Here is a 15983-nt window from a genome sequence, read left to right as displayed (position 1 = left end):
TTCCATGTATATTTAATTTTATTTGTTCATCTCCATATAAATCCTTCTCAAGACTTGTGGCTAGATTGGCCTTTATAAGAGATACATTGTTAGGGTCTCAATTGATCCAACATTTGTGCCTAAATTCGCTGTATATAAGATAATGTATGTCTCGTTTGATTCAAAATTAAATGCTTTCTTTTCCTAGTTATGATCTCTATGGGCGTATTGCATTTAAAAACAAAAAAAAACTTTTTAAAGTAGTGATTATCTTTGAGCAAAAGTAATATTTGTTAAAATCAACAAATTACTTGAAAGTTTGATTGGATTCATGTTATAATAAGAGTACTGACTGTCTTAACAGTTGAAGAAATAAAAGCTGTAGATTGGAAGAAAACTAAGGCAAATAATATCATCAACAGTAGTAGTAATGGTTGATGACATCACGGATTGACCCGGAATTCTCTCTTTGGGGTTCAGTTTCGAGAAATGCTCTTTTGTTATGCTTTTAATAGTTGAGTTTTTCATTCCAAATTGTGCTATTTCTAGCTGAAACTGAGCGTCTCCCCCTCCCTACTCTTGTTGAATCCACTATCTGTATTTTTATTAATATATACTGCCTCTGCTTAACTTTTCTATCCAAAACGTCACAAGCGAAACAAAATTAAATGTTATTCCCGCATTATACAGTTAGCAAAGTGAAGAACTTTTACCTTTTTGTCCTGAAGATAGCTAAAAAAATATTATAATTCAAGAAATTTGAAAATATTATGATGCAAGAAACAGTGCGTATAACTTTTGTTTTCTAATGAAAGTATCAACAATAAATATGTTTAGGTGTGTCATGTCTAACGGAGTAATTGCATAATGCGTACTAATGGAAATATAATTTCCTAAGCTTTACATTCAAGAATATTCTCTCTATCAAAGCAATGGGAAACGGTATGTTATGGGTTTTGTACAGATCATTGTTTGACAAGTAAAGTTTTATGTAAGTAGCCCACTATTTAACCAGTGAAATAAACACATTTGCATTTGGCTACATTTTCCTCCATTTTTCTGCCCAGCCCAGTGATTCTAAAATTCATTTGTTTTCCTCTTTATTTATATTCGACTCTTTTCACTCAGTAAGATCCGCATTTTCTATAGAAAGAACCACCGACCCACGAGAAGATACTGGCAAGCTTTCTCACATACCCACATTAGCTGAATCAGAGACTCGAACCCAGGCAGACAGAGGTGAGATGGCAGTGATCCGTAACGGATAGCGCTTTAGACCAGTCGGCCACTCGCCCCCCCCCCCCCAGCAGCAGAGAGGGAGAAACTCTCAAATCGTAAAAATAAGCCTTCCTGAAATTAGTTTTTAAAAAAGGGGATTGCGGTGACTGAGTGCCGAGCAGAGACTTCGCCCTCGTTCCTGCTATCAATTAAAAAAAGTTATATCAAATAATGGCAAACCTCGGAGAAGAAACACAACTAGATTACTTCGAGAATGACAAGAAGCAATAAAAAGTATATACCATTGAGAGATGCTGTTAAAGAAAAGTTACTAGCGTGACAAGAATCCCAAGTTGAATTCGCAGAAGGTGCAGAACAATTATTTAAAACCCGTCACAAAAGTTACTGAAAGAGTTGCAACAGCTACTGAAGGTCTTCTTCCATCAATCAAACAAACCGCTGAGCAAACTGAAAAGATAGCAAAAAGAACTAAACAAACAAAAAAGATTGTACGAGGACTTCCAACTGAAATAGCTCTAGCTCAACCTCCACCTGTCGAAGGTGAAATACAACAAATATCTGATAGTGTTGATAAAGTCCGCAAGGAGGTCAGTGATGTAAAGAAACTTGTTACGCCAGAATTAAAACCACCTCCAAAACCAGCAGCTAAATTTACCAAAGAGGGTTATAGACGACTTTATGAAAATTATAAGGTGATTTCCGCTCACGGATATAAAGATCGTGATAAATTATTAGATCCAGACAAGTAGTGAAGTGGGATACCCTACGGACAATGGAAATTCCAGTCAAAACACCCCTGGGACACTCTACGGACAATGGAAATTTAACATGGCGAAAAATCGTGGGACAATCTACGGACAAGGGGAATTTAACATGGGAATAAATCGTGGGACAATCTACGGACAAGGGGAATTTAACATGGGATTTTTTTTTTTAAATTTTAAAAAAAATTTTTTTTAAAAAAGGGGTAGGCAATTCAAAGACTATCTCTTTTCGAGAAATATGGCTGGCCCTGAAAAGGGCCTTTGGGTTTTCTTCTTCTAATTTCTTCTTTTCCTCCACCAAGTTCTTATTTTATCTCCTACACTCTTCTTCTCTTTCTTTTTTTTTCTTCTCCTCTTCTTTCTTCTCTTCCTCCTCTTCTTTCTTCTTCTTTTCATTTTCTTCTTCTTTTTCAATTTTTTCGTTCCAATTGCGTATTCTTATTCTTTCCTCTTCATCCTCCTTCTCCTCCTTGATCTCTTTCATGACACCACTAATTTTGTCCTTTGCTTTCCTTAAGTTATTAATTTCCATCTTCACACGATGGGGACTATAGGAATAATGGTCTTCAACCAGTCTTAATAGCATCTGTTCCATTATTCCTAAGTTGTCTAAAACGTCTTGCAAGGTTTGTAATTTGTCCATTTGGTTTGACGCCATCTTCTTTGTATTCTTTGCAGAATGGTTTGAACAACTAATACTGTGGGTTCTTATACGAAAAGCGCGAACGTGAAGGAAAACATCCCCCTAAAACATAAAATGGATCTTACCTAGATCATGACCCAACAACGCGCGGACGTGAAGGAAAACATCCCCCTACTTTCTCATTTCATATAATAAAACCCTAACTTTACTCTTCACATACGCTAAGAAACCCATAATCTACTATTCACACAAACATACCTGAGCTCTTACAAACACAAACACACCAACACACAAACTCATACCCTCACACTATCTTAAAAAAGAGTTAGTGTTTATATACACACTACTCTACCTACACACATTGGCAAATATATCGTTATTTCTTTTCTAGAGTATTGGGTAGCCCTGAAAAGGGCTGTTTTTTTAAACTCCAGATGCACCTATCTAATGGTTGCACCTTCCTGGCCTGGCGCCGCACACGCATCTTCTTCCCCAGTCTTCTTTCACCTTTCTTCTGGGGAGCGCAGAGGGAGGATGATTCGCTTCAGCACCCCAATCCTCTGTTTCAGGAATATTAAACGACATCATCTCTTCTCTTTTCTTTTCCTCCTCTTCCCTCTGTCTTCTCTCCTCTTCTTCCTTCTTTATTCTTGCTTCTTCTACTATAGCCTCCGCTGATAGTTCGTTTACTATCCGCCTGGCATATTCCAGGTGCATCTGGAGTTCTAACAGTTTCACTATTCTGCTAGTCATTCTTCTGTCTGTGTTGATCAATCAACAAGGGTAGCTGGACTGCCGAACGAGTTTCAATTTATACTGAAAGCGCGGACGTGAAGGAAAACATCCCCCTAAAAACATAAAATTCATCTTACCTAGATCATGACCAAAAAAACAACAACAACGCGCGGACCTAAAAGAAACACTCGCTCACTTTTTTATGCTACCCATCACTTCAATAGACTATCCACATACTCAAAGCAATCCAATCTAACCCCAAATATACACCTCAAACAGCCCAAAAAAAACAAACAAACATCATTTTAATCTACTATCCACACCAACCTACTTTATCACTTACAAACACAAACACACCAACACATACCCTCAAAATTTTTAAGAAAGAGTTAGTGTTTATTTTCACACTACTCTACCTACACACATTGGCAAATGGATCATTACTTCTTTTCTAGAGCATTGGGGTAGCCCTGAAAAGGGCTGTTTTTTTGTTGTTTTTTTTGCTATGGCATTCTTTTTTAGTTTCTAAGAATGCGATGTCCTCTGAGGATAGACTTTCTGGCGATAGGTCTGCTTCTTCGGAAAGAGAAGAAGAACTCTTTGGTGTCGATACGACAATCGACAAAGCCTCTGTCAGCTTCAGGTTGTTGCTGCTGTTGCTGTTGTTGCTGCTGTTGCTGCTGTCTCTGAAGTCTGTACTTCTCCGTCCATTCTTCTTTTTCCCTGTTCACTTCTTCTCTGAAGAGCTCTTCTATCAGGTCTTCAGTGATTTTTAACATTCTCACATTCTCTATTTCTTCTGGCTTCGGTATCAGACTGTGTCTGACCCTATGCAAATTCACGTAGGCTTCGTTGAGCTTAGCTAGTTTGGAGCACATCTTCTTAGGAGGATGAGTCGACAATGGATGGCTAGACTGGAAACAACCCCGGTTATTATAGTGAAAGCGCGGACGTGAAGGAAAACATCCCCACACGATTTTCGATTCGCAACGTTCAGTGATTGTCATGAGAGGGATAGTAAGAAATGAAAGAGCATCAATTCAACATTCTTATAGCTAAACAAAAGACAAAGGCATTTTTTCAAAACACAACATTTTTTATTCAAAAATCACTTAACACTAAACAACAACTCTAAAATTTTAACAATAATCCAACACTATAACATCAAATAATTTTTTCAAATCACAAACTTTTTTTCTCAATGGACAATCTACTTTAAACAGGGCTGACAACGTTGTGAATGAAATTGTGATTTCCACTGTTGGAAATCATTAGGCCATTGATGGACACTACGTTTCCTAGCTTGAGACAAAAGATAAGCATAATGGTCACAAAACCATCGATCTACTTTCACATCGTTTCTAGCAGAAGAACGAGGATCAAAATGAGTCACTAAATGTTCTAAGGAATAGCCCAGGCTGCGATGATGCAGAAAATACACACAGTACTGTCCACACACCAAGGAATCTGTGCCTTGTAATTTCACATTATTGAATCGGGTGGTTTGAGCATTTCTTCTCATAAAGTCGATGATATCGTCTTCCAAAGGGGGCAATCCGTACGAATCGAAATATTCCACACATCCTTCTTGAGGAAAGTAGACGGCTACCCAGTGGGTTCCTGGGAGATGACTTTCGTCCGTGTTGATCACGTAAGCTTGATGGTCTTTAGGTTTGCGATGAGGGAGTTCATCTTTAGCACAGACGACAGGATTCCAAGAAGCCGTATACGAACTATGGTTCAAAAGGTAATAAAGTTCCCAGGTATCCATTGATTTGTGTTTTTTTTCTTCTTCACAGGTAATAATAAGTCGTCAATTCGATCCTGACTTTTTGCTTGAAAATGTCTGACGAATAAACGGTTATTCGTTCTGTTTCCTCACTCTGATTCAGGAGAGCTTCGATACGATGGATCTCTTGAGTGGTTAATGGTGGACAAGAATGTTCACGCAAGTCTTTATACCACTGGTGCAACACGTCTTTGTTCGAGATGAGACTCCAAGCTTCGTCCAGATACTCGTCCAATTTTTCTTCTTGACTTAACATTAGGCATTTATCGTGTTGAATTTGACTGGGATGATCGTTTTGACATCCATAGCAATTTTTCTTGATCAATTCCGTCATTTTATCGACCAAGTGTTTGGCAAAACAGGAGACTAAATGGGCTTCTTGTTCTGGCCATCTCGACTTCATTATGATCACTTCTTCTTCTTCCACAGTCTCCTCACATTTCATGTCCAAAGTTTCTCCACTAGGTAAAGAGGGATAACAGTCTTCCATGACTTCTAGTAATCTAGAATGACTTCTCTCAAACTGTTGATTTCTATGGTATTGTCAAATTCTGCATACAGGATGACGTTCACTGTGTGATCTGGAGGTGGATTTGCAAACTGAAGTTCCACACGAATCTGGCCTGATTTTATAGGGTGGAAATGTCCCTCGTCGCTGCCTTGGTCTGGAGTGAAATCAAAACCCCACAAAGCATAGCCTCCTGCATAATCGTCGTACGAAATACCGTGACTGGTGTTGGTTCCTAACTGTCCCGTGGCTTCGTACAGGGACAAGTACGATCTCAAATAATTCTTTGCGACACCAAATTTGGGCTCAAAGGGTCGGGTACACAAGGTCTTGCCGTCGCGACTGACTTCGATCTTCGACACATTGTAATGTTGAAACTCAAAAGGATTTTGATCGTGGGTTCCGTTGAAGGCTGAATTCCTGACGATACCAACAATCAAACGTTTGGGTAACTGTCCTTGGAACAGATGATCTTCGATCATAGATCGCTGTCCAGCAGGAATGGTGAACGTTTTCACTTCTACGCGTCGTATCGGATACTTGGCAGTCGTTCTGCTCAACGTCTGACTGACGTCGTTTCCCACTTTAGGTAACACTTCCACACGACGCACGTAAAGTCGGGCTTCTTGAATGATAGTTTTGTATTCGTTGGCATGGGCCATCAAATGGAAAGTGGCACTGCTACGATTCAGTCTCAGACGGATATCCACCCCGTTGAGCAAATACTTTTCTTGTAACCACATGTCCAAATGCAAACGATCCATCAGTTCTAAACTTCGCCCTTGCAGAATTTTCTTACGACGGTCGTTAAACCCCACATTGTGAGGATTGTCATCTTCTGTCAGGACTGTGTCGCTAAACGTGCCTACACCTGCTGTGTCAGGTTTCCATACCACGCAAGCATCCAGATGAGTATTCTTGGCTTCTTTTCCGTACGTCAAGAGATTTTCCAAGTAGGCACGATATGGGTAAGTATCCATGCTGCTGCTGACCAGTTTGTTATTCAAGTACAAGTCCACTTCGCTAAATAAGGAATGCATGAAATTGTTGACAGGAGCTACTCTAGCATCGCCTCCTGGATTGGTGTTGTCCGTTTTGATCACTTTCACTTTCAAATACAGGTAACTGCTATTCAGATCGATGTAATCTTCGGGTTGTCCTTTGATTTCAAACTCGATGGGAGCTGATTCCGTCAAAGACGAGACGGGATGAAATTCCACCCACTGGGATTCTTGCATGGTCATCATGGTGGGGGGCATGGCAAACAGGTCCAGTTCCGTCTTGGAACAAGCGCAAGACTCTCGGTGCATCATTTTTTTTCTCTTTCTCAATAATCGAAAACGTCTAAGTCTCGAACGGTTCTTCTTTTCTTGGCCTTTCTCGCTTGAAGTCTGGTGAAAGGGTGTTTTCTTCGTCGTCTCTTTCTGCCTTGTCCTTGCTGAATGCCTGATTCGGTAGCGTGCAGGGCATTTATAGGTGTGTCTCGTCGGCCCAAAATGTCTTTACCCGTTTGCAGCAAGACATTTTTGCCTGCCCTCATGAAGGCTTCTTTAGGGTTTTGTTTGTCGATGATGACATTTTGGAGAAATTCTTTGCCTTGTGTCAGTGCCGCATCTTTCAAGGCGTGCAATCCGCGTGTCACCATCGGTTTCAACACCGGAGCCACCGAACGAAAGGCCGATTTTAACATGTCTCCTAAACCGTGTCCTCGCTGTCGTGCAACCCCTCGGTACACTGGATACATGACTTACTTACGAGTCGTGAGAGAACCGTTTTCGAAAATGGAGTTTCACCGTGACTTTTCCTTTGGTAAATGGAATATTTTGTCCCAGATCTCCTTTTATAGTAATGTTGACCGTGTCCAAATACGACTTGCTGACCGGCAAATAGTGAGGATGGACAAATTCGCGGTGGACGTGATAAGTGTTTCCACCTTCCTCGTCAGCGTTCGCGGCAGAATCCACTTTGAAAGGAATGACACGCAGTAACGGTACGGAGGTGTGTCCCACCACGTTATACTCCACCACATCGGAGTACACAAACATCAAATTCAGTCCTTGGTTCAGTTCTACCGGGGCACGAAATAACTTGCTAAAAGACTCGTTGTCGTAAACGATGGGTGATTCGTTTTTCTTCATCATGGCCATTCTCATGTCCATGTCTCCGCCCAACATGTCAAACAATTCAGGACAAAATAAAATGGACAGGATTTTACTCCCGTCAAATTTCATCAAGAAGCGACGAGCTGTTTTGTGGTATTCCATGGTGACACTTTTTTTGACACTTTCCAAAGCTTTCAGAAACACGACATTAAACCTGGAGGTAATGGTGCTCACCAAATGTTGACCACTAAAATAATACCCTGGGGGAATGAACAAGTGATAGGTGGTGTACTTTTGATTTTTTGTGCCAGGGGTTTTCTTGTCATATTTGCCATAGGTATCCAAGTACTGTTGCAATTGTTCGTCATGAACTTCCACATCAAAAACATTTTGATTGGGAAGGACATTGAGGACTTGGGTCGGGTGAATCATTTCCACTAAAGCCACTTCCCAATGGGCTTCGTGATCTAAGGGGATGGCCTGAGGTAATTTGGCCGTGTAACAGCACAACGTGTTGTGGGGAAACACCTCCATGGAACTGTCACTGGGTAAGGTTAAGTAAAATTGGTTTTGGTGACTCATAATTCCAGAGTTCTGTGGCTGTCCGAGGGGTTACTGGACGTCAGAGGCGTGTCTCCGTCCAAAATGGGGTTCTGTTTGTAGCTGTTGGAGTGGTGACTGACACTGGCACTGGACACAAGGTTCCCGGGGTTCCCGTTCGAGGAGAATTTCAGGGAGGGATTGGGAAGCAGGTAACCGATGCAACTGCTCAATAAAATGGTCCACAATTGTTTGTCTCCTTGTTGCAAACTCAAATTGGCAATGGCTGCCCCGATGACACAATAAACCACGAAGATTTGGCAGAAAAAGACGATTTGCGTTTTAGGCACACGTTCTCCACACCACACCCACAAGGGTTGTTTTTGTAAATCTTGCACAGAAGAACTAGGTGAAGAAGGAGTGGTCGACGTAGCTGCGTCTGATGTGTGAAAGTGCATGATGGTCACTTCTTCTTTTTATAGTCGATGACTTGCGAAGCGTCGATCCAAGAATCGAAACTGGGTGGATATCCTTTCCAACGTACTTTGACTTCTTTGACACGTCGTTTGCCCACTTTACGGGTTCTGCGTTCGAGAATGCTTTCGATGTCGTACACGTCGTCTTCTTTTTTGGTGACACGTTGTAACTCGGGCAAATAAAACGTTCCTTTGAGTACTTCTCCGTTCATGTCTTCCAATTTATAGACGGTAGGATGACGGCCATGCACTCGTCCAGTAACGCGAAACAATTCGGTCGTCCAGTTAGGTAAGTAACCTTTGTCGAAAGTGCGTTTGGTTTTGCCAATGCGCACCCAATCTCCTACGGCCAACTCTCCACTTTTCTTGGGGACAGCCCTCGTCGGGGACGTACCGAACAGGCGCTCAAACACCAGCACTTCGTTGTCGGGAGTCACGTCTTGCGGGGCACGTCCGATGCTTCGATGGTAAGATTGGTTGTACGCTTGCACCAGGTGCGGTAAGATGTCGATGTACTTCAGAGTGTGGTGATGCGTAAAATATTTCCACATGCGTTCTTTCAAAGTGCGTTGAAAACGTTCCACGATGCTGGCTTTGGTTTCGGGATTCTCGGTGGTAAAAAAATGAATGTCACGTTTCTTTAATTCTTTTTGGAAAGCTTGGTTCAGAAATTCGGTGCCTTTGTCCGTTTGCCATCGAAGAGGGCGACGACCGCTTTGTTTCAGCACCCGTTGCAGGGCTCGCACTAACTCGCTGCTCGATTTGGAAGTCAAGGGCACAACCCAGGCAAATTTGGAAAAGACGTCGATGACACAAAACAAATATTTGTAGCCGCGATTGTAGCTGGCCAAATGAGAGACATCGGCTAAATCGGCTTGCCATTGATGATCGATGCCTTCCACTTGGGTGCGACTTCTGGCAAACTTACGTCGAATGGGTTTGTGTAAAGTGTAGGTAGCTTGTTCTTGTAACCATCGTTGCACTTGAGGTAAACGGAGACTTTTCAGTCGAGTTTTGGCAGCACGATACAATTTTTGAACTCCTGCGTAACCTGCAGGATGGGAGGGATCGTAGTAAATGCTGGCTAAGACTTTTTCCATTTTTTGTGTTTGTGTGTTAATAAGGCACCCACTCTTGGAAGAGGCTACTCTTTTTCTCTTGGGGTATTTTCTTGGATTGCAATGCTTTGCGTGTGCGACCGGCAATAGGTGTCGAAGAGGAGAAGGATGTCTGAGCGGGGGATATCGGTTCTTGTTTCACTTCTGTCTTCACTTCTGTCTTCACTTTCTTTTTCTCTTGTGAGGAAGAAGGGGTGGCCATCATCTTTTTAATCCATCCAATTCTGGAGGTAGGTGGTGTTGTTAACTTGCGTACTTTTTCTGGTGGAGTTTGAAACCCTTCCTCTTCTTCTCCTATTTCTGTCTTGGTCACGGGTACTGGTGGTACTGGTACTGGTACTGGTACTGGTGATGGTGCTGAACTTTTCATCAAGGTCTTAAAATCTTTCAAAGTGGGTAGAGCTGTTTCGTCTAAAGCTTTCTGGTGAAAGAGTTGCAGTCGTTGCAAGAGTTGACCGTACTTTTGCGATTTTTCTGTTTCGGACAAATCTTGGCGATCCATCAAGGACTGCAGTTCGTGTTGTAACTGGGACATCTCGCTCAAATTGGGATTGGGAGGTAAATGCGGGGTGCGTTGTTCTTGCCAACGATGGTATTCCATCCATCGTTTGTAAGGCACTAAAGCTAGTTTTCGTCCTTCCATGGGGTTGTCAGGGGTCGATTCTGAGATTTTGGGACTTCCGAGGGCCTTTTTATCTTGCTCCCATCAGTCCTCCCAACATGGTTCCCAAGACTCCTTTCAGTATGGGGCCTAACAAGAGGGGCAAAATGCCTCCACGTTGCACTAACATCTTCTTTTTTTGACGAATGGGAATTTTCTTTCGAACCATTTGGCGAAGAACGTGACGATGTTTGCTTAAGCATTGTTTCTGGTGTTTGGACAAAGGGATCGTGCCTTTCAAAACGTTCAAACAACATTCGCACACGGTATCGATGACCTCTTTGGAGGCCGTTTGAATGAGTTTTTTTCGTAGGGGTGGAGAAGCTTTGGACAGGACAGATAACAGGTCCCCATGTTTGGCTAAACGTGGTGGCAGTCCTTTCCTTTTCTTTCCTTGGGGTTTTCTGGAGGGTGACATCTTTGAGTCTTTAGGAGCACCTAAAAACACTGATACTCTACTCGGTCACAAGCCTTTTTTATACTGGAACGCGTCGCCACTGATTGTCTTTACGGCGTATCAGTTTGAGGACAGGCATGACACGTCGTGCAGGGGTACGTAACGGACTAAATCGAGCCAGTTCTTGCTTGGACAAATCCAGTAAACTTTGTAACATGCCCGATCTTTCATGGACTTTGATTTTGGGAGAAGGTACTTTGTGAGCAGCAGCCACTACCGCTAAATTGGAAGGTCCTGCCACTGGGGAAGTTCTTTTGGGGGTCATCAACGGAGAAGTTCTTGGTGTAATCAACGTCTCCAAGTACTCTTCAGTTCCTGGTGACATCAACGGAGAAGTGGACAAACGTGAGGCTGCCGGAGACACAGTCACCGCTGTGGCAGGTCGTGGTTTGCGAGTGTAAGGTTGCGTCCTGGCCGAAGTGCCTCTCTTGCGACTAGTTTTCTTCTGTGGACTTTTCTTTTTCTGGGGACTTTTTCTCTGTTTCTTTTTCTGGGGGCTTCTTTTCTTTTTCCGGGGTGGTGGTGTCTGGTAAGAGGAGGGTCCTGCCACTGGAGAAGTTATTCTTCTTGGGGACCTGGTCTTTTTCTTTTTCTTCTTGGGGCTTCGTTGGACTTTTGTCTTGGGGATAACTTTGGGGGCATTAGGATCCCATCTTAAGAGTGAGCGAATGATGACCCCTCCTAGAGTACCGCTCCCTCCAGGTTTCAAAATGATTTGTTTTTTGGTTTGAGTGTCGATGCGGGGATCGGCCAGTTGGACCAAAGCGACTTTGTTTCGATCGAAAAAGCGTTTGGTTTGATGAGGAATCTGAATGATTCCTTGGAGTAATTGACGTGCCGTCAGCGTGAACCATCGTAAGACTTCTTTGAGACTAGCTTCTAAGACACGGGCTCGTGTTTGTGGATCTTTTTCTCGGCTGATGCCATACAAGGCACGAATCAATTTGACGGGAAGATGCGACTGAAGGGACGTCATGTTCACACTGTGTGAGACAGACGAAAAAGAGTCTGAGGTTTTTATAGATTTTTTTCATGGGGAGTGAAATGAAGTCGAGGACGGAGACGTGTACAGGACAGGCCCTCCGTCTTGGCACCAGTGGTGAAACAAGTGGGTACGAAATCGCAAATCCTCGGGGGTCGTAGGTTTCAAATCGACGAGTAAATAGGCGTGTGGCGTTTGAGTGGCATCGTCGTACGCCTGAGTCAGCCAAGGCGTTCCTAACTGTTTGGCTAAGACTTGCACTTGCGATTTATCTCGAGGGCTTTTAAACAAGACCACGTAATGCGCATTGAGACTGATGGTGCGATGGGCTTTACTTTGTTGAAACAAATTTTGGGTGATGTAAACGACACTGGCATTACGGTGATGCCCTTTGCGCGTGAACCACAGTTTAATTTCTTCTTCGTCTTCTCCTAACATGTCGTCGAAAATGACCAAATGGGTTAGACGGGAGTCAGAGACGATGCCATCGTCATCTTTAGGAATGCCTTCCACAAACACGATGGAATCGCCTTGACTTTCTCGCAAGAGGCTGTACGCCGATTGCCACTCTTTGTAACACCACACGATCCGTTGAGGGGGCCGATCGATCAAATGATGTTTATGTTCGATCAAACGTTTGACGAATTCGGTTTTGCCCGAACCGCTAGGTCCAGCAATGAGCATGTTAAAGGGATGGCGAAGATACAAAGCCTCCCAACTGGCACGATCTAAGTGTTCGTCGATGACTTTGACAGTAGAGGAAGAGGGAGCAGAGACAGCAGAGGTAGCCATGGTATGAGAAATGTCACTTGTGACACGAAAAAACAAACAAGACAAGAGTTTATATACTTTTTCAGAACACGTTTATTGAATGTTTTTTTTCAAATATGAACACGAAAGACAAAAATACATACAACCCAAATAGTGATGTACAGGAATATAAAACACAGCAAAGCGATCAAAGTGGAATATAAACAAGTGTCTGTACAACATGTTTTGGGTAACCAAGATGTCCTAGGGACAGTGTGTAATGTTCTTACAGTCTCTACATGAGGTATTGTCACACAAGTGTCCTCCCGGAATGACCTTTCAGGAATGTCCATGACAGTCCTGTCCTGAAGCGAGTGGTTGTTCTCGGTGACAGGTTCTTCTGGCACCGTCACTAACACGGGTTGAAAAGTAACTTTTTTCCTTGAACAACTCTCGTGCATACTGGGCCACTTCTTGGGTCCAAGCCTCAAAACCCCCCTTTTTCCAATCACGAACATCTGTCCAATGAGGGTGTAAGTCACAAGCTACACACACATCGTCATACACGTCTTGGGTCGCTAAAAGTTGACGAATCTTTTTTTCCTGTTGAGGTCGAGAAGTATCCAGATGAAAACGCAAGGCTTTGAACAAAAGGAGTTTTTCGTGACCATTTAAGGCCATGGAGGTGGTAAGTACTGATCGTAAAGAGTCCACAAGGAATCGGCTGGTAAACGAAATCCCAGAAAACAAGTCACTAAGACACACACCACTTGTCGTCCAAAATTGAATGGATACAGTTCTTGTAATAATTGATGGTAATGATCCACGGTTTGAATATGGTCATTGAGTTCCTTCCACGGAATCTGTTGGATGACATGTGACATAAACCGTGGCATGGCAGCCTGTTTTTATATTCTCTTTTTTTCGGATGCAATACACGTACTTTCTAGCCAGAGATCTTCGTTCTCCAGTAGGGAATCTAAATCTTGCATACTGTAACCGAAACGTCAGAGTTCGTTTAGGTGTTTCCTCTTCCTCTAAGTAGATTCCACGTAAAATATGTTGGTAATCCTTTAACTTGTCTTCCTCAATGCATTGCACTAGGTGAATCTCGAAGTAACCATAATCATGAACATGTCGATCATTAGCGACCTCAAAGTTTTGAACAATGTCTGACCATTGAAAGAATTTCTGACGAATCAGTTCTCTTATACCATTCAAGTACCAGTGGTTAAAGATCTGGTGACGTATCGGATGCAATTGTTCTTTACGTTTCACTTGTATTTTCACCAGCTCTCGGTAAATGCGTTCTCTCAACTCCACAGGCAAAGCACGAATGTTCTCTTGTAAAGTATCCATGAATAGGTCAAACTAAATCCTCTTTGGTCTGACACAAGAAATGTACTCTTTGCACAAACATGGTTTCACTTCAGTGTCGAATTTAAATCGTTGAGTCACTAATCTACACATTACAATTCGTTCAGAAGTTTCCTCTTTCACCAAGTTGACATTGTGTGAAAGATGTTGGTAATTCGTTAACTCTTCCTCTGGAATTCGATGCAATACGTTTGCAATGTAGTAGATAGAATCGTCAATACCAAACCATTCCTTTTTATAACCAGGAGGTCGTTGATCAATGTCTGTCCAATGGAACACTTTCAATTGAATCAGTCCTTGTATAGCCTTCAGGTACCAGTGGTTCAAACACCGGTGACGTATCGGATGCAATTGTTCTTTACGTTTCACTTGTATTTTGACCAGCTCTCGGTAAATGCGTTCTCTCAACTCCACAGGCAAAGCACAAATGTTCTCTTGTAAAGTATCCATGAACAGATGATTATGGTAAGAAGTTACTTCAATGTCTCGGTCCCACTAAAGGTAAGTAATGACAATTCGGTGACCATCGAGCATGTTCTACGTAGGCCGAATCTTGCGGTTCCCAGTGGTGAAGTGACACACCGCAACTGAAGCACTTGACTTTATCTCCTTCGCCCAAGTAGAAAAATCCGGCTCTGGCTAATTCTTCGGGGGTCGGTCCTCCCAGATACTTTGGCCATTTTCCTTTGAACGATTGAAGACGATTTTCAAAGTCGCAGTATTCCGACAAACGCACAGGAAACGAATATTCGTTTTTCACAGGTTCGTTTCTATGAGGGTTGAGTGACATGGGTAGGAGTTTGCTCAGGGCTGGATGACATCCGTAGGGGGGTAGACGTGAAGGTGAACATCCCCCTTTAAAACGAAACCCAGTAAAATGTCCAAGAGGACGAGCAGCATCGCTTTCGCATCCCACAGGTTTGACACGCACAGCATCACTTTCCATGATAGGGGTAGGGGCACTAAAGTTCCCATGATGCTTTACGGCATCGCTCAGGTCACAAGGTACAGCATCGTATCCATCGCAAGGCTCACAATCGCACTCGTCTGCAAACTCCGTTACGCAATTACAATGGTAACCACATGGACAATCGCAGTTTCCTTCCGGACATTTTCCGTCGCAATGCATGGGTCTTATCCATCCAATATTAGTCACACTAGAGGAAGATACAACTTTTTTACAATCCCCAAACTGGAACGATGCCTCTTTCAAAGTATTCATCTTGTTCGCTCGGTCTTGGTAGTCACAATGAACTATCGGTCTTGACCATAGCCCCCTTTTTATACTAGTCGCAATGCAGTCTCCAGCTTGTACATCTTTCCTTTTTTACGTTTTTTATGTCTTGTTTCGGAAGGTACCGTCTCTAAGGTACCGTCAACATTGTACCGTAGTGTGATGGGTGGAAAGGCCATAGAAAGGTAAGGGCAGTGCGGAGACCATCGAGTATGTTCCAGAATAGCTGAATCTTTATAGATACATAGATCCATTCGTAACTTCAGTCCGCAAGCAAAACACTGTACCTCGTATCCCAATCCTGACTCAGGTCCCAAGTAGACAAATCCTGTTCTAGCTAAAACATGCGAAGAAGGTAATCCTTCCCTATCCGTAGGCCATTTCTGAAACGTGTCCAATCGACGGGCACAATCACAATAGTCAGGTAAGAAGACTGGAAAATGGTAGGGTTTGAACTTGGAGTTCTCATCGGGTTTCTCACTCGATTCTTGCTGTGGCGAAGTCATCTTTCTGGTGGGGTAACTATCCTCTTACAACCAATGTTTTATACCAACGTGTCCATACGGTAAGGTGAAATGATTGGGAAGTCGAACTCGCTTCTGGTACACGATTTGATAGACTTTTTCCAG

This window comes from Sinohyriopsis cumingii, chromosome 4 (genome assembly GCF_028554795.1).
Source record: "Sinohyriopsis cumingii isolate HCF-2022 chromosome 4, ASM2855479v2, whole genome shotgun sequence".
Classification (NCBI taxonomy): domain Eukaryota; kingdom Metazoa; phylum Mollusca; class Bivalvia; order Unionida; family Unionidae; genus Sinohyriopsis; species Sinohyriopsis cumingii.
Note: the sequence above shows the minus strand (reverse complement) of the source record.